This window comes from Enhydra lutris, unplaced genomic scaffold (assembly GCF_002288905.1).
Source record: "Enhydra lutris kenyoni isolate GAN:26980312 unplaced genomic scaffold, ASM228890v2 scaffoldscaffold53, whole genome shotgun sequence".
Taxonomy (NCBI): domain Eukaryota; kingdom Metazoa; phylum Chordata; class Mammalia; order Carnivora; family Mustelidae; genus Enhydra; species Enhydra lutris.
In genome coordinates, this window is record NW_019154137.1 from 1592763 (window position 1) to 1619809 (window position 27047).

A 27047-nucleotide genomic window follows, 5' to 3' on the forward strand; every position below is an offset into this window, starting at 1 on the left:
GATAGAGATCATAAGCAAGCAGAGAGGCAGGCAGAGAGAGAGGGGGCTGCCCGCTAAGCAGGCTGCCCACTAAGCAGAGAGCCTGATGCGGGACTCGACCCCAGGACCCTGAGATCATGACCTGAGCCGAAGGCAGACGCTTAACCCACTGAGCCACCCAGGCAACCGCCACCCAGGCAACCCTAAGGCAGAAAATTTCTTAAGAGATCTAACTTAAGGTCTTCTTAGTATCCTCACAAGGCTCTTCACTGTAGTACTAATTGCAAAAGCAGAAACCGTCCAAATAGCCCTCAAGAGGGGACTGGTTGAGGGGTGCCTGGGTGGCTCAGTCAGTTAAGCATCTGACTCTTGATTTTGGCTCAGGTCATGATCTCAGGGTCCTGGGATTGAGCCCCACATTGGGCTCTGCACTCAGTGTGGAGTCTGCTGGAAATTCTCTCTGTCCCGCTGCCTCTGTCCCTCCCCTTGCTTGCATGCTTGCTCTCTCTCAAAATAAATAAATAAAATCTTATATCTATATGGAGTGACTTTAAAACACAATTTAAATATATATTTCTGGTGGGATACACCTTAAGGACAAAAACACCTACCCATGAGCACAAGCATGTAAGCAGGCCCATGTGTCAATGTTCACACACACACACACACACACGCACACACACATAAATTGTAAATTGCTTCTAATAATCATGTGTTCACAGTACTGTTGATATTGTTATTCTGAGTACGTATACTGGGATAAACAAAACAATTACATAGGGGTCACTGAATTTTTTTGATTTGTTGAAAGGGGAGAGAGATGTGATATCAATGAGGTTAAGTAAAAATCATGTAGCCTTAAATTTGGATTAGCACCATCAAAAAGAACACGTGACATAGCTTATCTTAAAGGAAAATTATAACTGTGTGCCAGAAAAAGGCTTCAACACAATGACTATCCTAGTAATAATAATGCTTCTACCAAATATATAATAATACTGAAATAACGTCCCTCCCCCCCAAAAAAGGAGTAAGAACTCCATTTTTTAAATGGCTGGTTATGGGGTCTAGAGCAGAAAATGTAGAAGAGGAGACTGGAAAAGCTTACACTGAAAAGCAAGGAAGTCATAAAAGACGATTAGGGCCATGCCAAAAGGACTCTGAAACCAACGCAAATAAGCCTCCTTTGGCCAAATGTGGGATCATTTCAGCATCCCTGAGGGTAATAACTACAAGGATTGAAGCACATCATATATGTTTAAATGCAGGAGTTCATAAGGATGCAAAAAATGATCCTTGATCGTCTTTGGAAGTTGCTAAAAAGCCAGCTCGTTATTTTGGAAACTGGTAAATAAAGGGAAAGTATCAAGTACTCCTCTCACCTTTTCCATGTGATTTCTACCTCAGGATAAATGTACCATAATAGAAATAAGCATACAAACGTGGGCACCAGAGAGAAGCGTGTCAAAATCAAGCTAGAGGAACTGGGGAGCACCTGCCAGAGTGTGGAAGACCAATGGGGAGGTGCAGCGAGCAACAGTGAGAACACTCTGCAGTCATCCCAAGAGTCTAAAGGAGCGGCAGGTAGATCTGGAAACATGGCAGCGAGGAGGTTGGAGAGGAGTAAGCAAATGTCACTAATTGGATGGATGGAAGGAGTTTAAAAATATAACTAACGTTTTCGCATCTTGGGTGATTGACGGATGGCGGTGCCATGAACCCAACTGATGAATGTCAGGAAAAGCTGTACTCCCATCAAATTCCAGCAACGTTCGAAATCACCCTTAGAAAAAAATGCTCAGTGGTCAATCAGGAGATAAGGAAAACCAGGCAAAGTAAGGGCTGGTATTATCCTTTTTTTTTTTTTAACTACCTTTTAATTTTTACTTGGTCCATAGAATCCATTACAACCCCTTCCACTGTACACAAATACTTGTTCAATGCTGATTTTGCTAGGTTCATTTCTGTGGAAGACACCTCAAATAAGTGATTCTATGCTCGCTGCTTCCAGGATGATGAAACCAAAGACCTGGGTTTCAGTTCTCCCTCTGCTTCCAGCCATGTGACTTTGGGCCAGTTACCTTTCTGAGCCTCATTAGTCTTATCTCTAAAACAGGTGATAGTATTTATCCTATTTATTTCCCATGCTGTTCATTCATTCAGCTAATAAACTACAAGGAGAGCAGTGATAGCAGCAATAAGTTAAAGCTGCTTTGAACACTGTAAACAGATTTTCCAGCAGATTGTTTCAGTAACGTTTTGCAATTGGATATGTTGGAAAGTAAAACCCTTTCTGCTTTACTGAAAGAAACGGTGCTGTCATTTAGTCTGTTGGAAAGGGGGAGAAAAGTCAACAAATATTTTCAGTGGTAGTTTTGTGACCTGCATTTATTTAGGTACTTTGCAGGTGAGTGACCGAGTGATTCATTCTTTTTTTTTTTTTTAAGATTATTTATTTATTTATTTGTTTGAGAGAGAGAGTGAGCACAAAGTCAAGGGAGAAGCAGAGGGAGAAGAACAAGCAGCAAAAACTCCTTTTCTAGGAGAATGCAAAAAAAGAGGGCATGTATGCTTTAAAGTATTCTAGAAGATACGTCTTCCATTTATAATTACTTATCAACAGTTGCTAGATGTACATCATGGTACAGGATTAACCATACATTAGTAGGTATCCAATGAAAAATTAACTACTTGCCAAGCACTCTCCTAAGCAATCAGTATGTATATTTTCAGTAATTCTCACTCTCCTTGAAGGTAGACATCATTATCTGAAATTTACGAAGGAGGACCTTCGTAATAGATCCGTCCAATGTCAAATCAGCCAGAAGTGATGAAACCAGGGATCTAAGCCTGGAATGTCTTCTGGATCAAGAATTATAACTCAGGAGGTTCCTGAGTGGCTCAGTGGGTTGAGTATCCGACTCTTGATTTGGGCTCAGGTCACGATCTCAGGGTCATGAGATCGAACCCCACATTGGGCTCTACGCTCAGCACAGAGTTTGATTGTCCCTCTCCCTCTGCTTCTCCCTGTTCCCTCTCTCTCTCTCTCTCTCTCTCTCTCTCTCTCTCTCTCAAATAAATAAATAAATAAATAAACTTAAAAGAATTAGAATTCAGTCACTCACCTGCAAAGTACCTAAATAAATGCAGGTCACAAAACTAGCACTGAAAATATTTGTTGACTTTCCTCCCCCTTTTTCAACAGACTAAATGACAGCACCACTTCTTTCAGTAAAGCAGAAAGCATTTTACTTTCCAACATATCCGATTACAAAACGTCACTGAAACAATCTGCTGGAAAGTTACTTGACTATTAAGCCAAACAATTCTTTTGAACCCATAAAATGAAAATGCCTAACATTTTACAAGATAATGCCTGGAATGAACCCATTTTGTGGGAACTTGCTTCAAACTGCGGCAGAGAAGTACATAAATCATAAGAGGCCTTAGAGACAAAACAGACGTCCCAAAGCTCAGGCACAGATGAACATCCACTTTGGAACTGACATGCCCCTTGGTCCTTTTGAGTCCAGTTCTCAAGAAGCTGGGCAAACTAGTTTTGCGCCTGCAACAAATCAGAAAGGGGCCAGGAGGTAGCTACAGGAAGGCACACTGACAATGCAACCACATGACATCCAATGGCAATAGAAAGAGGAAAAGCATAAACACCAGTTCAAGGAAGATAAGAAGAGCACTGCCACCCGAGATCATACGTTACAGAAGCAAATATTTCTGCAAGTCTCAACAAATCCTGAGGGCATCTTTAAAACACTGTACAGTAATAGCCGTCAAGATGAACACGAGTCAGCGAGAAAATATGTAACCAAAGTATTTAAAATGAAACCACATTGGTGATAAGGGGGTAAAAACTGTTACCTAAGAAGAAAAATTCTACAGCGGCCCATTGCCCAAGGAATCGAAAAATCTGAGTGGTGTCTACTTTCCACCTTTCCTCACCTTATTTTCACTCAAAATACAGCGAGTTGCCTACAGGTATATCAATGGCCTTAATTCTGCCATGAAAGTAAATCTCGTAAGGTGAGAAGTAGTTGGGGGTAATGACACCGGCATACTGAGGGACTGAGGGGGCTTACCGTGAGAGAAATTCACTCGTCATCACTATATAAATACATTGATAATGACCAAAATGCATTTCAGAGATAAATTCATTGTGTGCACCTTCATTACTAATAGTTGATATCACACAGGAAAAAAGTGTGTACAATAAAATATGACTTCCTTTCTAAGTAAGCCTTGGGAAACACACACATTCACGCGCACACACACCAGCTTGCCTCCGGGTAAGATGCGCTTCAGGCTCCTGACGGTGTCCCCCAGGAGACGCTCCACATTCTCTCTGGCTAACCTTGCCCTACATTGTCCCAGATGGCAACCCTTCCATTCTCAGGGGGGAGACACATTCCAGCATCATGGTTAAGAGCTCAGATGCCTCAGACAGCCGACCTGAGCCCAGATGCTAGCTCTACCTATGAGTCATGTAACCCCGAACACAGAATTCCCAATGTCAAGTGGACATTAAAGGTACCTGGGGCAAAAAATAAATAAATACAAAATAAAAGTACCTTGTGCTTCACATCACTCGAAAACCGTTAGTGATACAGATTTTATAGCATGCGTACAAAGAACCAGGCACTGTGCAGGGCAGCAAGCATATCAAGGTGGAAAGGAAGAGCCGCCACTTTCAGAGAACTCAATTGCACGGGGAAAACAGAATATCAAAATAGAGCAGATCCGCGTTATGAATAGAGGTATGCGAGCTATGGTGCTACGGGACGCAGGAAGAGGACTTCGGCTGATGGAATTCCCAGGAGACAGGTCTCCTGTGTCTTAAATGAAGTTAGACAAGCAAAACAAAGGCTACAATAATATCTCCTGAGGCACAATTAGGGTTAATCCTTGTGCATCGCGTGTAGCTGCTGTGTGTTGGTAAACTACAAAGCATCCTAAGCACATGACTGAGTACAGGGGCGCTGAAAAAGCCCAACTGCTCCCAAACAACTCCCCCATCCAGCAGTCAGGCAGCCTGCAATTCCTACAAGAAAAGCTTGTCTCCCATCCATCGCATCCTTTTAGAAAATGCAAAACCGATCTAAAAGTGGAGGCAGATGAAAAGGGAACTAATATTTATAGAAGTCTTCTATGTGCCGGGCTCATTACAGGAGTCATTTCACCTAATCCTCAAAACAACCCAGTGACGACGGTATGATGAGCCTCATTTTATTCATAAAAAAATGGAGCTTTGGGGCGCCTGCATGGCTCTGTTGGTTAAGCGTCTGCCTTCGGCTCAGGTCATGATCTCCCAGTCCTGGGATCGAGCCCCACATCGGGCTTCCTGGCTCAGTGGGGAATCTGCTTCTCCCTCTCCCTCCACTTCTCCCCCTCCTCGTGCTCTCCCTCTATCTCAAATGAATAAATAAAATCTTTAAAAAAAAAACAGAGAGAGAGACTTCAGAAGGTTAGCATGCCCAAGGTCACTATGACGAAGTGGATGAGTCAGGATTCTAACCCTGAACACACGAACGACCACCCCTCAATTACACTGTGGCCCTTGTGGGCCAGTATGGGGATGGCCCACATCAAGATTTTGGAAATGCATCGATGTGCTTTTACAACTCCTAATTATTTGGGGACACCACTAACATTCAGTGGGCAGAGACCAGAGTCAACGAATGCTTGGAGCAGTCCCACGCAGCAAAGAATTGCCCCATATCCCAAAAGAGAGGAATGTTCTAGCAGACTAAATCCAACACACATGGTATGAGGAACAGTCTCGTGTATACTAACACTAGGTAGCTTTTATAAGAAGCTAAGAGGGGGTGCCTGGCTGGCTCAGTCGGTTACGTGTCTGGCTCTTGATTTCGGCTCAGGTTGTGATCTTAGGGTCATGGGATCAAGCCCAGTGTCAGGCTCCACACTCAGTGGGGAGTCTGCTTGAGATTCTTTCCCACTGCCCTTCCCCCTGCTCACTCCCTGTCTCTCTCAAATACATAAATGTTTTTTAAAAATAGTAAGAGAAAAGCCTAATAATTTAGGGCAAAGTCTTTTTTTTAAAGATTTTATTTCTTTATTTGATAGAGATCACAAGGAGGCAGAGAGGCAGGCAGAGAGAGAGGGAAGCAGGCTCCCACTGAGCAGAGAGCCCGATGCGGGACTCGATCCCTGGACCCTGAGATCATGACCTGAGCCGAAGGCAGAGGCTTTAACCCACTGAGCCCCCCAGGTGCCCCAAGGCAAAGTCTTTATGGAGATAGAAGTTTGAATCAAAGACATTGTCTCAAAATTATATGATGTACTCTCTCCACATTCTCTATAGTAAAGCATTTCTCAACAACCCATTATTGAAAAGGGTTTTGGGGCAATAGAGGCATTACTGCAAAAACAATGAAACTTTTGCAACAATGTCCGAGATTATGGCTTCCTTTTTAATAAATTTCAAACAAAATGTCATTAGACACATAAACCACATGGCTCTCAAAAGTTATTTTTAATATTTCAGATTATTATGCTATATACATGTATATATGGGCATATGTATGCATTTTTTAAAATTGGGCTCCACACCCCGCATGGAGCCCAACATAGAACCTGAACTCACAACCCTGAGATCAAGACCTGATTGAGATCAAGAGTAGGATGCTTAACTGACAGAGCCACCCAGACGCCCCATACTATATGTAATTTCTAAAAAATTTTGGGGCACCTGGGTGGCTCCGTTGATTAAGCATCTGTCTTCAGTTCAGGTGCTGATCCCAGAGACCAGGAATCGAGCCCCGCATCAGGCTCCCTGTTCAGCAGGGAGTCTGCTTCTCCCTCTGCCTTTCACCCCACTCATGCTCTCCCTCTTTCTCTCTCTCTAGCTTTTGCTCTCTCTCAAATAAATAAGAACTTTGAAGAAAAAAAAGAAATCGCTAAAAGAAAAAAAAAAAGTCTAACACTAAAAACCTCAGCTCTGAGAGATCATATGGGAAGCACCCAGGAGCTGCGTGGTGTTTTTCCATCTTCTCTGTGCACAGACATCTACTGCTCGACTTCTGTGTATCTTCTTATTTGACCATTTCTCTTCTTAAACCATCCTCTATTCCTCACCACCTAAAGAAGGATACGGTCTTCAAGATTTTTTGAAGTGCTGAGATCCTAAAATATGCCTTGATAGGTGGTAGTATTTGAAAATACAGAACACACTTTCTGGGATTCCCCACCGTCCCCTGTCCCATATCACAACAAAGGGAGCTATTTTGTCACTAGACTTATAAATATGGCCCAGGTCTGAGAATGATCGTACTTCCTCATTTTCCCCATTTTGACAGCCTATCATTAGTCCCGGCATGCTTTCTCTACTTCAGCTAATTCCTTCTTTCTCTTATCATACACAAAAAAGTCTGTTCAGTTGTCCTAACATTTTTATTTTGTGGTTCATGTGCATCACTGATTTTTTATTTTCCTGGCTTCTTATACAGAATTATCTTCTCACCTCTCACAAATGCAAACCCACTCTATAGAAGTAGGTACAAACATCCATTACTTCATTCCACCTTCTGGGACAACTGTGCCTTCACAGTCACCTCCTGGAACACATGCTGTGTTATTAGACATTACATACACTTGCCCTTTATGTTACAATCATGGCATTATATAGAAAGGCAGGTTATATCATTTATGAACATTATTTCTGGTTAAGAAAGTATTAAAAATTTTAAATTAAAAGCAGGATGTGGGGCACCTGGGTGGCTGGTTAAGTGTCCGACTCTTGATTTCAGCTCAGGTCATGATCTCAGGGTTGTGAGATCGAGCCCCGCATTGGGCTCCACGCTGGGCAAGGAGCCTGCTTCAGATTCTCTCTTTCCCTTCTCCCCTCCTGCTTCTCTAAAACAAGCAGGGGGAATTTACGGGTCCAAGATGGATAAGAACACGTACAGTGCCTTGTAAACATCTGAAAAAAATCAGGAACTGGTCCTGAATCTGGTCAAGAGGAAAAGGTAAATGTTCTTTATCACTGATACTGGGATAGCTTAGCAAACAGAACTAAGAAACAGAAACTGGAAGCAAAAAAGTCAAAGAAAGAGCAGAGAAGTAGTTTATCAGAAAGCCAACAATTAAGTGTGGATATGCAAAACTGACCCCTGGCAATGGTCTCAGCTCTAACCCGGCAGCAACCAGAGTATCACGGGGAATTAGGTGTCTAAGACAAAGGATGTCTTAAGACAGACTAATTAGAATTTCAATCCTGAAAGGGTGGCAAGAAGCTGACTTTGACCGACAGATTAATTCCTTAAATAAAGTCTGTGAGGGGCACCTGGGTGGCTCAGTTGTTGGGCATCTGCCTTCAGCTCAGGTCATGATCCCAGGGTCCTGGGATCGAGCCCCGCATCAGGCTCCCCGCTCAGAAAGAAGCCTGCTTCTTCCTCTCCCACCCCCCCACCCCGCTTGTGTTCCCTCTCTCGCTGTCTGTCAAATTAATAAAATCTTAAAAAAAAGAAGTCTATGACCCACATAACATGCTCACCACGAGGCGGAAGTTTAGTTGTAAATTGACTGACCTGTATGTGTGCTGAACTTCAGCGAGTAAGAAAAGGGGGTCAAGGAGTCAGAGAGAATGTAAGGTGAAGAGGCCAAGAAGGTTTAGCTTGAGAAGAATAAAATCCTGTCATTAAGAAGTTTCCATTGCCTGCTCTAGGTATACCAATGAGAAAAACATTAGGGGTACTGAAGAGAAGAGGACATTTGGTTCAACCCATTGACTCTTAAGTGTGCTTCATTTTCCCTAACCCTGGGCTAATGTCTGAGCCAGTAACTCATGGTTACTTTTAATTAGGTACTTTTAGAACAGAAATGCTGAAAACAGTTTGGTCTGGACTCTGATGTTTGACGCTTGAAGCATGTCATGCTATATTAGTTTGTCCCTTAACTAGAAAAGATAGTTCCTAAAGAACGGCCAGACAATTAAAGAACTAGACAATCTTCATTCCCACTCTTCATATCTGGGACATCAGAGCTCATCTACGTCCCCCACCCCTCTTTTTTTAAAAAAAGGTCACTGCGAATTCTTAATAAATAAAGCATTAGGCTAGATTTAATTCGTATCAAATTAATCTTAAGTGAAAAACCAGGGAGACCACATCTGATTAGATTACCTACAAAGAGAGCATATTCTTATGTTTTGCTAGAACTTTAATGAATATTGTTCACCACCCAAAAGACAAAAATTCGTTATTTTAGGAATTACGCCCTTGCCATGGTTTGAAAGTTTTTCAGTCTGAGTCTGAAATTACAAGAAACCAAATGTGATTCATTTTCATTTTACTTGACAAAACCATTTAGGTTGATAAATTCAAAGGTAAACTCTCATTAACGCACAGGTAAAAATCATGAATATTTGAAGGATAGCTTTGCCTCTTCAATCTCATCAATAACAACCAATTTAAATTTGTTCAACCTAGCTACACCGTAAAACATTTTTGTTATAAATATATGTCTCCAACAAATATTTCTGAAGCATATATTTCTTTTGATTTTTCACATTAAAAAAGGAAAACTGGAAATACCGCTTTATACTGTTTAGCCAGTCTTTGCTTTCCTCTTCCTGTTTATTCAGATGAGAAAAGAAAGGTCAGCTTTCCCTCTTCGCCTCCAATTCCCAATTTAGCATGCATTAATCTTTAGAATATAAGGTTAAAAGACAATTTTTTTCTAAACTGAGGAAGCTACTGCTATTTTTAAATATTGACTTATCCCTTTGGTCATCTCTGAAAAATCCAGGTGCTTAAGTGACTAACATTAATTAGATAACTGATAGGACTCTCTTTTTGCTCCAGATATTGGAGAAATGGTTGCCACATGTTTAACTCTGAGACTGAGTCTTAAGTACTCAGACAAGAAAATGAGCTAGGCCACATCAGGCTCCCTGCCCTGCAGGAAGCCTGATTCTCCCTCACCCACTCCCCTTGCTTATGTTCCCACTCTCGCTGTGTTTCTCTCTAATAAATAAATAAAATCTTAAAAAAAAAAAAAAACGAGCTAGGTAGTTTCTGTATAGTCCTACTTACAGCCTCCTTTGGAATGGTTTTGCCAATAATCCTTTCTTACTCCTAAATGGTAAAGTGGAAAGAAAAGAGACTTTCAAGTCACAAAGACCTGAGCTTAAATCGTAGCCTGGTCTCAAATTTCTTCTTTCTCCTAGGATTTAATTTCTTCATTGGCCATGGGATGATAAAGCCTACTTTTCAAAGGGTGGTTTTAAGGACTGACTAGAATAATACAATGTTAAGTGCCTGACTAAGCAGAATGGTAATAAATGTTAGTCTCCTATCTCCCTCTCCCAACTTGGAGATGACTTTGAATTTTAATATATCAAAATGAAAACGCTTCAAATAAAGTGCCTTCATGCAAGCCATGAGAAAAAACTTATTGCAATTTCAATCTGTAATACATGTTTGGTATTTTCGATTTCGATTTTCCTTAACCTCCAACTCTGTCAATTGTTGAACCCACAGGTATTTTATATGTTCATGACTGCCATCTTTTAAAATAACGAGTACCCCAGGGGCACCTGGGTGGCTCAGTTGGTGGAACATGTGACTCTTGGTTACAGATCAGGCCATGAACTCAGGGTTGTGAGATCAAGCCCCGAACTGGGCTCCACGCTGGAGCCTGCCTAGGATGCTCTCCCCCCAACCCCTCCCGCGCTCACACTTTCTCTCTAAAAAAATAAAAATAAAAATTAAGAGCACTCTGTACTCAATACATTCAACTTAATTTCTATGTATTATATAAGTTCAATTACATAAAAATGAAAGAAATACATAAAAAATGAAGGAAATAAAAAGTCATTCTTGGATGATGCTGTGAATTTTCTGGTCTTGCAATCCCTAACTTACTTTAGTTTGTTTTTTTTTAATACCTACAAACTTTTTCTGAACTTCTGCATTCTGAAAACCAAATTAATTTAAATACATATTAAAAGGGGCACCTGGGGGGGGCTCAGTTCTTAAGCATCTGCCTTCAGTTCAGGTCATGATCCCGGGGTCCTGGGATAGAGCCCTGCATAGGGCCCCTTGCTCAGTAGGAAACCTGCTTCTCCCTCTCCCACTCCCCCTGCTTGTGTTCCCTCTCTCGCTGTCTCTCTCTCTGTGTCAAATAAATAAATAAAATCTTTAAAATAAATACACACATACATGCTAAAAGATAAATGTATGCCAATCAGCCTTACTGAACTTGTGGGAGACTCTTCTCAGTCTCTGAGAACTGCATATCTTCTATGCACAGCAGGAGACTAGGGTTGTATTTTCTGGTCCCACCCCACCTGGGCAAACTGACCAGTGAAACCTGCCCCAAACTAATTACATGGTCTTTTCTGGGCATTGCAGCCAAGTAATTCTAGGCTGGTTTGAAGTAAACTCAGGGTCTCGGGGCAGCCATGTGCAAAGAGAATCAGAGAAAGGCAGTCTTCAGAGAGAGAGGGATGAAGGAATCACACAGAAAGAAGCAAAATGAAACCAGTGGAGGGGAGCCGGAGTGGCTCAGTCACTTAAGCATCTGCCTTCGGCTCAGGTCATGATCTCGGAGTCCTGGGATTGAGTCACACCTTGGACTCCTAGCTCAGCAGGTAGCCTGCTTCTCCCTCTGCCCCTCCCCCCACTCATGCTCTCTCTCTCTCTAAAATAAGTAAAATCTTTAAAAAAAAAAACACGAAGCCAGTGTAGCCCAAAACACAAATGCTACAACAGTTGCAATGTTACTGAGATTTGCCATTTCACTGCCCTGGACTCCACCCTATAAAACCGTTCCTTAACCCACTGGTAACTTCTGTTACTCAGAAGGAAAAAAAAAAAAACTTGACTAAGATAGGCATAGACAGTGAAACACAAACATCAAAATTTTATAGCTCCCCAGGGGCTGAGCATCACCATTTTAACAGATACTAAGATTTTATCACAACTAAAATAACAGAGAAAAATCACCACGTTTATAGTAAATTCCTTCTACTATTTTCAGTTGTGACAAAAATTGTGTTTAGAGAAAAACTGAGTAGGATTATTACTTACCAGAAAGAAAATGGTAAAAACAAGTTAAGTTTGTGACTGGAGGTGGTAAGGGTTGTAAGTTCTAAGAGTTAAGCTCGTGTTTTTCACTGATCTGGACCCATTAACGGGATATGAAATCTCTTTAATAGGTCAGGACATGCATTTGTAATGACACAGAAGTGCAGGAAAAACGTAGTAAGAATAAATACTGGTATCAGGATAAGTTTTCTTTCATAAAACCTTTGTTTAAGGTTTTATGAATATACTTTTGAATAACTAAGTCACTATATTCCCTACTGCTTGTCAAGGAGCTTGAAATTCACTGACAAAGCCATGTTTCCAAAATACCAACCAGAGACAATGAGTCCTACAATTACACTTCTATACTACATTTGTTCTCTGAGTTAAAACAAATTAAATCATTCCAAGGAAATAAAACTTTAACTCAAAATGGATCACAAGCTAATATATAATACAAAGCTATAAAACTTCTAGAAGAAAAGAAAAAAGAAAATCTTCAGGATCTTAGGTAGGCAGATATCTTATAGTTATGCATGAAAAGCACAATAAATGTTAACCAAAAAACCTCATCAGGGGCTAAAATGAATAAATAAATAAATCTTTTTTAAAAACCTGAAAAAAGTGGTCTTTATCAACATTAGAATCTCTTGTTCTGAGAAAGACACTATCAATAGAATGAAAAGACAAGCCACAAACTAGGAAAAAGTTATTTGCAAACCACATATCTGATAAAGAATTTGCGGCCATGATCTTTCAGGAACAATTACAAGGGGGGAGGGACGGGAATTACAAATAGCAATAAAATAAAGAACAACAATTACAATTTGACAATAAAGACAACTTAATTTTAATGAGCAAAAGTTCCAAACTGTTACTTAACCAAAACATAGGAGTAGGCAAGAAACACATGAAAAGGTGCTCGAAATCATTAGTTATTAGGTACATGCAAATTAACACAGTTTGGTAATTCTTTATCCATTCTCTCCTTTGGTACATATTTAGAGAGCTTTCAACAGTTCCTCGTGCAAGTAATATTATATAAACATTCTTACTGTGAAAATTAATAAAGGGAAACCTCATTAAACTCAAGTTGGGAGGCCAAAAGGGACAAGGTCTCATGTGTTACCTCTCCTCAGTTGTAGACCCCAGCAGGAAGAGACATACCTTCTAAGTCCCAAGTGAATACTACCTTACTATCCCAGCAGGAGGAATAAAGGTTTCCTCCTCCCCTAGCAAGAATCCAGCCAATGAGAGATTGTCATGACTGATCCAATGAGAAGCCACTATACTTTGATCACCCATTTTGCGCTCATGAACACTTTGTTTATAAGAGCACCTCTCAACTACCTCCTCTCCTCTGTGAGAGTGCTCCTCTCCTCTGTTCTCTGGACTTCCCTAAGGTTTTGCCATGTTTGCATGTCCTGAATTGCAATTCTCTGCTATTCTTCCTAAATAGACCCATTTTTAATGGTAAAATAACGGTTTTATTTTTAAGGTTAACATTGTCATACATCTTTGCACACATGTGATACTCTTTATTTAATCCAGTCCTCAAAGCAGAATCAATGGAATGAAGGGTATATGTATTGTTTTTATGGACACTGTCAACTTGTTTCAAAGCCCATAGTAACTGAGACTCCCAGAAAGAATAAGGAATTGAACTTCCTTTAAAAAAAAAAAAAAGAAAAGAAAAGAAAAGCCCCACTGAATTTCCTGATACTTAGTGAGCCCGTATTGCACTTACTGGCTAGTCACACATCTTTTTCTGTGAATTTACCATTTCTATCATATACCTATTGTTTGTGATTTTCTTTTTAATTTTATGACTTCCTTTTCTACCTTAGATATTCATCCTTAGTCATTTTTATATGTTACTATTGCTTTTTCCTACTTTGTTGCTGGTACTTTTCAAAAAATGATCACCAACCAGGGTATAATTTACATACAAAATTCATTCATTAGGCACGCCTGGGTGGCTCAGTCAGTTAGGCATCTGTCTTCAGCTCAGGTCATGATCTCAGGGTCCTGGGATTGAGTCCCACATGGGGCTCCCTGCTTGGCGGGGAGTCTGCTTCTCCCTCTCCCTCTGCCTGCTGCTCCCCTTGCTTGTGCTCTCTCTCTCTCTCTGTCAAATGAAATGAACAAAATCTTTTAAAAAAATAAAATTTAAATTTAAAAAAATTCATTTATTAAGAAAATACAATTAGTTATCTTACTACCTACAGAATGGCTAAGCATTTTTTTAAAATACAATAATACCAAGGGGCTGGCAAGGATTCTGAGCAACTGAAATTCTCATACATTGCTGGTAAAAACAGTCAGTCATCTTTTTATAAAGTTAAAACATACATTGGTCATATGATCCATCAAGGCTACCCAAAGATATTTACCCTAAGAAAAGAAAACTTAGGTTCACACAAAAGTCTATAAAAGAATGTTTATGGCAGCTTTATTGATATCAACCCCATCTGAAAACAGTCCAAGTGTCCTCCAAGTGGTGAATGGATAAACAGTGGTACATTCACACCAAAAGATAACACTCAGCAGTAAAAAGGAACAGACTACTGATCCACGCAACAATTTGAACGAGTCTTGAAGATGTTAGCTAAGTAAGGGAAAGGAGCCAGATTCACACGACTAAATACTGTATGATTCCATTTATATGACTAACTGGGAAAGGCAAAAGTTTAGGGACAGAGAACAGATCCGTGCTTGCTGGAGGCCAGGGTGAGATGACGTGCTGACAACACAGCAGGCGAATCTGGGTGGTCACAGGACTGTCCTGTATCTTCATCGTGGTGGTGGTGGTCATGTGACAATTATAGGTTTGTCAAAACTCAGAACTGTACACTAAAGGGGGAGAATTTTTTTTCTACATGTAAATTATACCTCAATAAACTTAATCAAAAGTGTCTAAAACTTAAATCTATGTGACTTAGATTACCCAAGTCCATTACTCCACTCAAGCGGACCCATATTTAGGGATTACGAAATAAGAACGTGCTACAGGACTGCCGCAGGTGACACAAAGGAGTTCTTTTAGCAGCCTCTCCTAATTAAATCCTTTGAATGAGGTTCCAAAACGGCCCATCAGGAAAATGAAAGTAACTTAAAAAAAAAAAAAGTTACAGGGTACCTGGATGGGTTAAGTGTCAGACTCTTCATTGCAGCTCAGGTCATGATCCCAGGGTCCTGGGATCAAGCCTGCATCCGGCTCTGCGATCCACGGAGAATCTGCCAGAGGATTCTCTCTCTCCCTCTTCCTCTCCCCCTCCTATTGCTCGTGCGCCCTGTGCGCACGCGCACACACACTCTCTCTCTCTCTCTCTCAAATAAATAAACCTTTTTTTTTTTTAAAAAAGCTGTTATACCAATACTTGATTACAGAAAGTTAAGAGTTAAGGCCTCTGCTCAAAAACTTAAATATGACACTAACATAACATCCACTGTCTGTAGAGAGAAAAGACTTATGATAATGACTGCATCTGTTCAGAGCTTTGCAGTTTACGAAGTGATTTCATACACTCCACCTCATTGAAGTTATTACAAAACACCTCAGAGCAAAGAATGCCTCACTAACGACAAGCAAAATACCTTACAGGGCTCCCCCACCCCCAGCCACGTTCCCAGGGAGCAGCAAGCCCGGCCAACGTGAGGCAAGCTCCGAGCACAGCTGTGAAGCAGGGACTGCCAACCCCCAAGCTTCATTTGCCTTCCATCCCCTGAGGGATGCTGAGCCCGGAGGGAAAGTTCAGTCAGTCCCAGATAGCAGAAGAGACCAGATTAGAGGACACGGCCATGGTGTCTCTAACAGAAGCAACCCCGGTGGAAGAAACCGGGCACGGGGCTATACAAACATTTGCACATTTGCCTTCGTTCCTGCCCACAGCTGCTGGGAGGAAACGGCAAGCTGTCTCTTTTCTAGGGTCCATTTCATGCTGAAAATATCTCGCTAGAGAGTATTCCTGTAAAATAAGAGTCACATTTTTTCCCTATCCCCAGTGTACCGCCTACTTCCCGAGTCCTGGGCCTTCGGTCACCCTATTACCTCTTTCTGGGATGCGCCTGTGCGACCGCGCTTTCTCCACCCCAAGGCAGTAAGCAGACCCCATCGTCCTTAAGGGCCAGCCCCAAGCTTCCCCAAGCAGCCCCTCAGAAGTCAGCAGTCCCTTCTGATTTCTACTGCATGCTGTGCAGCTTTCTCTTACAGAACCCATCCCGAGCGGCCTTGTCCCCCAGATGTTTGCTCACTTCCGGTCTTAAACTCCTCAAGAGCAGAGACCTGGCCTCGTTCAGCTGGGAGCCAGCGAAGAGGGAGCCGCGTACCTTACTCGATGCCCAGGGAAGTCCCAGCATGTTCACTGACCTGCGTCTGTGATCAAGTGTGTCTCGCTTTTCCGGAAAGCACCAAACCAAGAGGAGACACAGAGGTAGACACGGAAAGCAAAAGTATTTTAAAATAATGAAGCAAAACTGTGTTTTCCTTTGCACTAGTGAGGGTTCTCCAGAGAAAAAGGAGCAGTAAGAGTATACACAGACACAGACACACAGACACACACACACACACACAAAATATTAAATATAAAAATATATTTTATATATATATAATTTTATAAGTAAGGTCTATACCCAATCTGGGGCTTGAGCTCACAACTCCAAAATCAAAAGTCACGTGCTCTACCAACAAACAGAGCCAACCAGGCACCCCTATATATTTAAATATAAAACACACACACATGCGCGTGCACACACATGCACACACACATGCATGGGGGAGGGGGAAAGACAGATTTTAAGGAATTGGTTCACACCACTGTGGAGGCTGGCAGGCTGATGTTGAAGCTTGAGTCCAAAGGTAGTCAGGTGGTTGACAGAATTCTTTCTTTGGGGGTGGATCAGTCTTTTTCTATTAAGTCCTTTAAATAATTGGATAAGTCCCACTCACTCTATGGAGGGTAACCTGCTTTACACAGTAAAATATACTGATTTAAATGTTCAACTCATTTAAAAATACCTCCAAAGAAACATGTAGAATGTGTAGGCGAATAGCCAAATTGACATAGAAAATTCATCTTAACACCCCCTTTTTCCTACATACTACTCCACACCTCCCTCCTCCCAGTCCTTCTCCCCAGTGCTACTACCACAGAGGAAGCCATTTCCTTTAAAAAAGAAACAGTTTTATTTAAGGGAAGCTATACAAACTCCCACTAGGTTCTAACAAATGATAATATTCCAGAAGCCCAAATGACTAAGGCCATGTAATACAAACAAATTATCCAATTATGAAATGTTCAAAGGCTCTTTTAAACTCGCAGATAAACCTAAATTGTGAATGATTTATATTGCAACTGATGCTAGTTTGTTACGCTGCAGTACCTTCTAAAGAGTCAGAGTTCATTTCAAAATAACCTGACTCCTACAACACAACCCAACGTTCTCTTCCTATGCTGCTCTTTTTAAATAAGGTACAAGCCTTCTCAACAGAAAGTGAGGTTTCAACATATCAAGGAGGAAGAAACAAAAGAGAAAAACTTGCAAAATAAAGAAGTATCAATCATCTTGAATGCTAAAATCCCCTGATGCACAAAGAAAAACAAAGTGAGAAACTGTCTTAACTATTTTAACTAAGAATTTTCAAGAGTTTATCCACAAATATCTTGTGACACAGAAGCAGAATCTAATAGACTATTACTCTACCCACCAAACACTGAACTTCGAGCAGAGCAGACCCAGATCTCAATCAGGATTTCTCTTGGTCGTAAGGATGATCACATTCCAATTTATTAATGCAACAACTATTTATTGAGTGCTTACTATGTGTCAGGTACTGTGGACTACATAAAGATGTCTCCAGTGGAGAAGACCAGGTAAAAACATAATTGCAAACGAATGCGTTACAGGCAACTGTTCTCACCCACCAAAGTCACTAACAGGCTGTAGTAGCTAAATCCACGTCACTGACCATGTTCGCTCCTTCCTGACCTGGCATCGCTGGAGTGTGGTATGGAAGACTACTTTTTAGATTAAATATTAAACATCTCTTCCACCATGTTCTAAATCCACGCGGGCTTGGTCTCCTGATTTTCCTGACGGCACAATTTTAGATCTCTTCTTCTCTGCCCAGCTCTATCTACAAAGCTGGTGGTTCACTTATTTCTGTCCTTCTCACTTTATGAGCCCACCTAAGAGCCAAGAATCGCATGCACTCCCTGGCTTCAACTACCACCCGTTTGCTGGTAATTTCTAAACTAAAAATTTTGCAACATTTATGTTATTTTAAAATTATTTGTCATTGTGGTCAAAAACATGTAACATAAAATTCTTTTATTTTAAGCCAAGACCTCTTCTGAGATCCAGAACCACACAGCCAACTGCCTCCTAGATCACAGAGGTGGAACGGGAGCACCTTCATTTTAGTGTGTTCCGACTGAACTCATCACCCTGCCTACGTGATTGGCTTTTTGCCTCCCCCACTCCTGTCGTATTCTATGGCCCTGGGAATGTCAGGTCCTTGACCAAGTCAGTGCAACCCAGAAACCTGGGGCTTTGCCCTTTATTCCTTCCCACATTCTCAATCCTTCATCCATTCAAGCTGCAAAGCCTTCTACTGGCTTTCAAACCCATCCTTCGTCCTCTCTCTCCTTTCTATGAGATCTTAGTTCAGACACATTATTTTGGCTTGAATTACTCTATCAGCCTTCTAACTCACCTCCTGATTAATCTTGGGACTTGCCCTCCTTCAGTTACCTCTACGAGCTACAGCCTGACTAATATGGCTAAAAGGCGACTCTGAAGTCACCTCTCTGCTGACAAATATCGCAATGGTTCCTCAGTATAAAACTAATCTCTTTGGAGTTACATATAAACCTTTTAGGGAGGACCTGGTCACTTGCTAATTCTCATCTCTCTCCACTGCCAGCACACAGAGTGCCTAGCTCTGGTTCGCGTTTTACCTCCCTTAGAGGGTTCACTCAACCCTGGAAAGCCCCTCCCTCCCCCAGAATACCTAGTTAACTCCTACATATTGTCCAGACTGAAATCCGTCCTCATCACTAACGAAAAGCTCTAAGGACACAGGAAGATGAACTGTAGTGTTTTGAGCTTGGGAGAGGAGCAAGGATCAGAGATACTCAAACTAAAAGCCTCATAGATGTGAAACTTAATAAAAGGCAACCTCATTTAGAAAGGAGCCAGGAGGCCAGAAGGGGGAGCTCTTGTGCCCTACGTGTGGTGGTCAATTGCGACAAAGGAAGAGACCTGCCTTACAAGCTGATACTACTTTAGCTACTTTACTACCCCAAAATGAAGAAGAAAGGTTTCCCCCACCACCACCACCACAGCAGAGTCAGTGAGAGATTGTCACAGCTCAGTCAATGAAAAGCCACTACACCTTGAACACACCATTTACTCCAACAGACTTTTTGTTTATAACAGCCCCCGCCCCCAACCTTTCCCTTCCTTCTGTAAAAGAGCATTCTTCTCCTTTGTTCTCCAGACTTGCCTACAGTTTTGCTTCAGCTTGCTCATCCCAAATTGTAATTCTCTGCCATCCTTGAATGAACCCATTTTTGTTGGTAACACATGTGACAGTGTTATTTCTAAGGTTAACACAGACCATGGAAACAATCCTCCAATCCAAAGAGCATAGACAGTAGTTCTCAAGGTATTATCTTCTGTCATACTGTTCACCGTTGTAGTGCCTTCCATCGGCAACTCTCAACACACGCCGTGACCCTCTAGAAAGTAAAGGGAAGCTCAGACCAAGAAAAGTAAACGTGTATATGGTGGGGCAGGAGGAAAAAAAGCAAAGAAAGGGAACCAGCTACACAAACCCACAGACACCTTCACCAACTTCTATGTCGTGAGCGGGGGGGCAGTAAAATTTTAAAAAATATATATGGATTTACTAGAGTCCAGCCTTCAAACACATATACTTATGGGTAAAGAGCTTGTGACGCTTACAACTTGAGAAATTCTTATAAAATCACCAGTGGAAGATGTTTGTCACCGTCATCAATTCCATAACTAGCCTGAAGGACATAGGGAACTCACCAGAGAGGGAAGTCCATGTGGCCCCACAAGACCGTACTACCAACCAGTGGCATAATCCCAAGGAGTGAGAACATCCATGGGGTAGATGCTGGCAGTTGTGTAATTGAAGAAAAAGCTGACCATTACGACCCGTACAGCGGAACCGCCACAACGGGATGAAGCCAACACGCTTACTGCACTCAGGGAAATATGTAGGAACATCCGCTGCCAGGTCAGACTCAGAAATACGCATTTGAAGAGGTTCTGGACCCTCTGGAAACCAGTTTGTTCCCAGTCTCCAAGAGTGGTGAAACTGGGGGCACCTGGGTGGCTCAGTGGGTTAAAGCCTCTGCCTTTGGCTCAGGTCATGATCCCAGGGTCCTGGGATCGAGCCCCACATCGGGCTCTCTGCTCCGTGGGGAGCCTGCTTCCCCCTCCCTCTCTGCCTGTGTCTCTGCCTACTTGTGATCTCTGTCTGTCAAATAAATAAATAAAATCTTAAAAAAAAAAAAAGAGTGGCGAAACTGAAAAGAGCTGACGGTTGAGATTTTTACTCCAACAAGCAAATCTTTCAGTAGTATCCACATTTCAGCTGAGGTCATAGTGTCCTCTGTACCCAAGACAGTCCAAAGAAGAAATCGTTTACAGCAGCTTATATAGGCAGAACATTCCAGTAATTGAGCAGGTTGCTCAGTCTCAACTATCCTGAGAACTTCAAGTGGGGAAAAAAGTAGGAAGTGTAAGACAAGGAAATCAGGAACGGGACTTTGTTTCTCATCTCCACTCTGCTAAAAGGTCTAACTCTGAAAAACTTAATTCACCTACGAAGAGCTGAGCTTCTTCTTCTATCAAGTGTCCTTGGGGTGAGAAAAGACAGTGAAAAAAATCTTCTAAGGTCCCTTCCAGCTTTGAAACCAGATGACCTCCCTGACAAATACACAGGAGGTGGAAGAGAAACAGGCAAACATGAAAACTATCAGCAAGGAAGACAAATGGGTACCGACAGCTGGTAGAAGTGAGTAAAAATCTTTACTGGATATAAGGAGTCAACATAATATTATTAGTTAAGAAGTTTTAGCCATTGGTTTCTAAACACCCTTTCTCCCAACCTTCAGAATTTCTTCCTTCATTCTTCTAGGACTTTCTATGGTTACATGCCATATTGGGGGGAAATTGAATTACAAATAACATGGTTGCTTTTCCCAACAGATAGACTTGAATTTCCAGTGGTCTACTGTTACTCCCACAGCCAGGTGTGTGTAGAGAGGATGTTCCTGGGGTAAAAAGGAGAAGAAAAAAAGCCAGAGGGATATAGGATTCTTTCTCCTTCTGACCACATCAGGAGAAAAGTTTCAATTTACAAGAAAGGCAAAACAATTCTAAACTTTTATGCCATTAATACACAGCTGCGAAACATATATTAAAAAATGGGTGAACAATACTAAGAAACTGAAAAATTCACAGATTAGAACTTTTTTTAAAGATCTTATTTACTCATTTGGGAGACAGAGGGGCAGAGAGAGCACAAGCAGGGGGAGAGGCAAAGAGAGAAGCAGACTCCCCAATGAGCTAGAAGCCCGACGTGGGGCTCGATCCCAGGACCTGGAGATCATGACCTGAGCCAAAGGCAGATGCTTAACCATCTGAGCCACCCAGGTGCCCCGAGAATATTTTAAACCACTTCTCTCAGTAACTGCAGACAAAACAAGCAGACAAAAATAATCTGGTAAGGTTACACATACTTCAAATTCAATTATTGAGTTTAATCTATTAAGTATACATAGAACATTATTTCATCAAATGGAGAAAATAACTTGTTTTCACAAGCACACACACAGAATATTTTCAAAATCTGACCACATACCAGGCCATAAAGTAAGTTTCAACAAATATCAAAAGGACTGAAAATCAAAGTATATTCTCGGGGTGGCACAGTTTGTTAAGCATCCAACTCTTAGTTTTAGCTCAAGTCCTGATCTCAGGGTTGTGAGATTGAGCCCTAAGACAGGCTCTGCATTCAGCAAGGAGTCTGTTGAGACTCTCTCTCTCCCTCTGCTCCTCCTGCTAGTGCACTCTGTCTCTCTCTCTCTCGAATAAATAAATCTTCTTTTAAAAAGTATATTCTATATTCACTATGAAATTATGCTAAAAATTACTAAGTGATAACTAAAGCCATCCAAGTTTGGATATCAAGAAACACTCCTAAATTACACATAGGGTCAAAGAAGAAATCACAAAAGAAATTAGAAAATGCTTAAAATGTAAGAATAACAAACACAACATAGCAAAACTTGTGAGGTGCAGGTAAAGCAAAGCTTAGAGGAAAGCTTATGACCTTAAGTGCTTACGTTAAATAAGAAAGGCCAAAAAAATAGACTAGGCATCCAACATAATAAGCTAGAACAAACCCTGACATAATAAAATTTCAGGGGCGCCTGGGTGGCTCAGTGGGTTAAGCCGCTGCCTTCGGCTCAGGTCATGATCTCAGGGTCCTGGGATCAAGTCCCACATCGGGCTCTCTGCTCAGCAGGGAGCCTGCTTCCCTCTCTCTCTCTCTCTCTCTCTCTGCCTGACTCTCCGTCTACTTGTGATATCTCTCTGTCAAATAAATAAATAAAATCTTAAAAAAAAATTTCAAAATGTATAGAAATAATAAAGAGCGCAAATAAACGAAATGGAAGACAAAATACAAATCAAGAAAATCAAGAGTTGGGGTGTTGGGCAACAGGGGCGGATAGCCTAGTCACAGGGCCAAACCTCTGGCAAAAAGAGTCAGCATAAAATATTAGGAATAAAAGTGAACATTACAAATGCTGGGGAGATTAAAAAGATAACAGAAAACACTACGAGGGAACAGATATATGGAAGCCTCAAATGATGCTTCCAGGAGGCAATGAGGCAATATATTAATCAAAATGAAAAATTACACATATCATTTGATGTAGTAATTCCCCTGCTTTACACTGTTGTCTCACAAAGCTGCACAGATATGGACGTGCACGACAGTTTGCAAGAGATTTAATTACAGTGCTTACACCTAATCCAAATGCCCTGAGTAGGAGACAAATTTAGATAAACTACAGAGCACCCACGTCATGGGTTACTATGAAGTTATTAAAAATAGGAAGGCAACACGCCACGTAAACTTGTGCACATGAACATTCATAGCAGCATTCTTCATACGAACCAAAAAGCAGAAACAAGCCAACTATCCCATCAATGGATTTAAAAAAATTATAAATTTTACAAATTTATAATTTTTTAATAAATTTTTAAATTTATAAATTTTATTTTTTTATAAAAATTTTTATAGTATCTATCCAATAAAATGCTATTCGGTCATAGAAGGACTTAACTACCGATACATGTTAGAGACCATGAAGGAACCCTGAAATCATTGTCCTAAGTGAAAGAAGCTAGACAAAATACGCCATATATTGTATGCTTCTATTTATATGGAATGTTCAGAATAAGCAAATCCACAGAGACAGCAGTGGGTTGCCAAGGATGGGGGGGGCAGTGTTGTTAAGTGTCTGCTAATGGATACAAGGTTTCTTTTGATGAGAATGTTCTGTAATGAGTGGTAGTGGTTGCAAAATTTTGTGAACAAATTTTTTAAAAAAGACTAAATTGTGCATTTGAAAAGGACAAATTTTATGTTATGTGAATTATATCTCAATTGTTAAAAATTATATAAAGTAGTTATTTATGTCCTGACATGGGAAGATCTGAACATATGTTAAATCATTTTTTAAAGAGCACGCAAAGAGCAGTTTCTATCATGTTCTCATTTGTATTTAAAAGAGGATATAGGGGCGCCTGGGTGGCTCAGTGGGTTAAAGCCTCTGCCTTCAGCTCGGGTCATGATCTCAGGGTCCTGGGATTGAGCCCCGCATCGGGCTCTCTGCTCTGCAGGGAGCCTGCTTCCTCCCCTCTCTCTCTGCCTGCCTCTATGCCTACTTGTGATATCTCTCTCTCTCTCTGTCAAATAAAAAAAATCTTAAAAAAAAAAAAAAGAGGATATATGGGGACGCCTGGGTGGCTCAGTTGGTTAGGCGGCTGCCTTCGGCTCAGGTCATGATCCCAGCGTCCTGGGATGGAGTCCCACATCAGGCTCCCTGCTCAGCTGGGAGCCTGCTTCTCCCTCTGCCTCTGCCTGCCATTCTGTCTGCCTGTGCTCACTCTCTCTGACAAATAAATAAATAATATCTTAAAAAAAAGAGGATATATGTACCTACTTTTATTTGCATAGAAAACATCTGTACGCATAAAGACAAAAATAAAAAAACTAACAATGTCTGCCACTAGAGAGAGAAGACTTCTTTTTCACGGGTACTTTTTTGTTGTTGTTGTTTTCAGTGTATTGCTACGTGTATGTTACACTATAATAAAGACTAGAAAGCACCTGAAATATCTGTATTGAGAAGGACATTGGACATGATTGTACTGACCCCTACTAGAAATTAAAACACATTCATACCCTCTTATAGTGGGAAATCTCCAGCACACAGACTAAATCTGGTGTTCTGCTTTCATTCTTCTACCCATGAGAAATGCATGGACTAAAATGTTAGTTCTGTAGACACCTCTGATGAAATACAGTGTTGGCTAATGTAATATATAATCCTGATAATGAGAATGTTACTCCACAGTGATAGATTTTTTCTACTGTTGGATATGACAGCTTCATTCTCTAAAAATAAAAAAACATAGGATTTCTCCTGTATCAAATGAGATAAATAAAATATTTAAACTATGCTTATATCTCCAAAGCTGAGGCAGCAATTCAAATAATTTCAATAATAAAATCTTAGAGTACAAGGGGAACTTAATAGATCATCTAGATCCCACCACCTCCACAATGCTTAATTTTCCTATAAACCAGCATTCCTGTCAAGACGTTGTTGAGCCTTTCCTTAATCATTTCCAGTGACACAAGTCCCTGTACCCTGAGATGACTCATTCCACCATTCAAGGACTTTATTAGAAAATCTCCCTTCTTGCTGCTGTAGGCTTGAGTGGCTGGTGTTGAGACGGGCAAGTTCATAAAACCCGGGAAGGTGGTGCTGGTCCTAGCTGGACAGTACTTCTGACGCAAAGTGGTCATTGTGAAGAACATTGATGATAGCACCTCAGACTGTCCCTACAGCCATGCTTAGGTGGCTGGAATGGGCTCCTATCCCTGCAAAGTGACAGCTGCCATGGGCAAGAAGAAATTGCCAAGAGGTCAAAGATCAAGTCTTCTGCGAATGTTTATAACTACAATCATCCCATGCCCACGAAGTACTCTGTGGATATCCCCTTGGACAAAATGGTCGTCAACAAGGATGTCTTCAGAGACCCTGCTCTTCAATGCAAGGCCCCATGAGAGGCCAAGGTCAAGTTCGTGGGGACTTACAAGACCTGCAAGAATAAATGGTTCTTCCAGAAGTTGCAATTTTTTTTTTGTTGCAGTCACCCCCCCCCCAAGCCTGTCTTGGCTTAAGACATGCCTTCGTCACTAAGCTTCATCATCTACCTTGTGATTTAAAGTGAGACATGTGACTCCTTTCATTTGAACACTTACTGGCCATTGTAGGGTTATTAGTTTAACCCTACACTGATTTAAACTGATTTCAATACTGTATTGTCTCGGAATAAGGAGCCTCCAAGAGAGGGAGACTAGGGAACATGTGGTCGGTGGAGCAGTCAGAACACATGGAACAGGTGTGCCTGGATGGAGCAGCCATTAAGCATCTGAATTCGGCTCAGGTCATGATCCTGGGATCCTGGGATCAAGTCCCGATCGGGCTCTCTGCTCCGTGGGAACCCAACTTCTCCCTCTCCCACTCCCCCTGCTTGGGTTCCTTCTCTCACTGTTTCTCTGTCAAATAAATAAAATCTTAAGGAAAAAAAAAAGGAAACACACACAATATTTATCAATTAAGTTCACCATCTTATATGGACGTGGTTCATGACACTCCAAAATAATAAGAATAGTAACATCAAAGACCACTGATCACAAATGACTGTAACAAATATAATAATCATGAAAAAACCCCTGCAATAATTGCAAGAATTACCAAAGCATGACACAGAAACATGCAGTGGGGAAATGCTCTTGGGTTGGCTGCCCCAAACCTTCAATTTATAAAACACTATCTGGGGCGCCTGGGTGGCTCAGTGGGTTAAAGCCTCTGCCTTCGGCTCAGGTCATGATCCCAGGGTCCTGGGATCGAGCCCCGCATCGCGCTCTCTGCTCAGTAGGGAGCCGCTTCGCCCTCTCTCTCTCTCTGCCTGCCTCTCTGCCTGCTTGTGATCTCTGTCTGTCAAATGAGTAAATAAAATCTTTTTAAAAAAAAACATTCTATCTGTAAAGTGTGATAAAAGCAAAGTACAATAAAATGAGGTGTGCCTGTATATAAACACTTTATGTTGGGTTAAATAAATTATGAAAAGCTCTAAACCAAGCACCACTGTCTACATTTTTATCCTAGGAGCATAACTTTTCAAAATAAAAACCAGTAAGTTTAAGGATCTCTTTCTCTAAAGGAGTTTAGAAGCAAGGTTTCTGACTTTGTTCCTTTTCTTTATGTATTCATAGAAAAGAACTGAAATATATATAGGTATGTGTATATATATACACACACATACACACACACAGATTTTTTTTAAAGATTTATTTATTTGACAGAGAGAGACACAGCGGGAGAGGGAATACAAGCAGGGGAAGTAGGAGAAGGAGAAGCAGGCAGAACAGGGAGCCCGATGCAGGGCTCAATCCCAGGACCCTGGGATCATGACCTGAGCTGAAGGCAGACACTTAACAACTGAGCCACCCAGGGGCCCCCTGAAGTCTATTTTTTTGAACTAACGTATATTTTTAAATGACTGAAGAATAAGATTTCACAGAACATTATCTGACCATCTTTTATGAGCGCATTAACTTTCTACCACATTCTCTAGTTACTTTTGTCCTTGCCATCTCCCGCA

The 27047-nt window shown here is 41.2% G+C and overlaps 1 pseudogene; it reads left to right on the forward strand.

Moving 5' to 3' along the window:
* The first annotated feature begins 20993 nt into the window (after positions 1-20993).
* LOC111157218 lies at positions 20994-25560 on the forward strand (annotated as a pseudogene).
* Positions 25561-27047: the final 1487 nt, after the last annotated feature.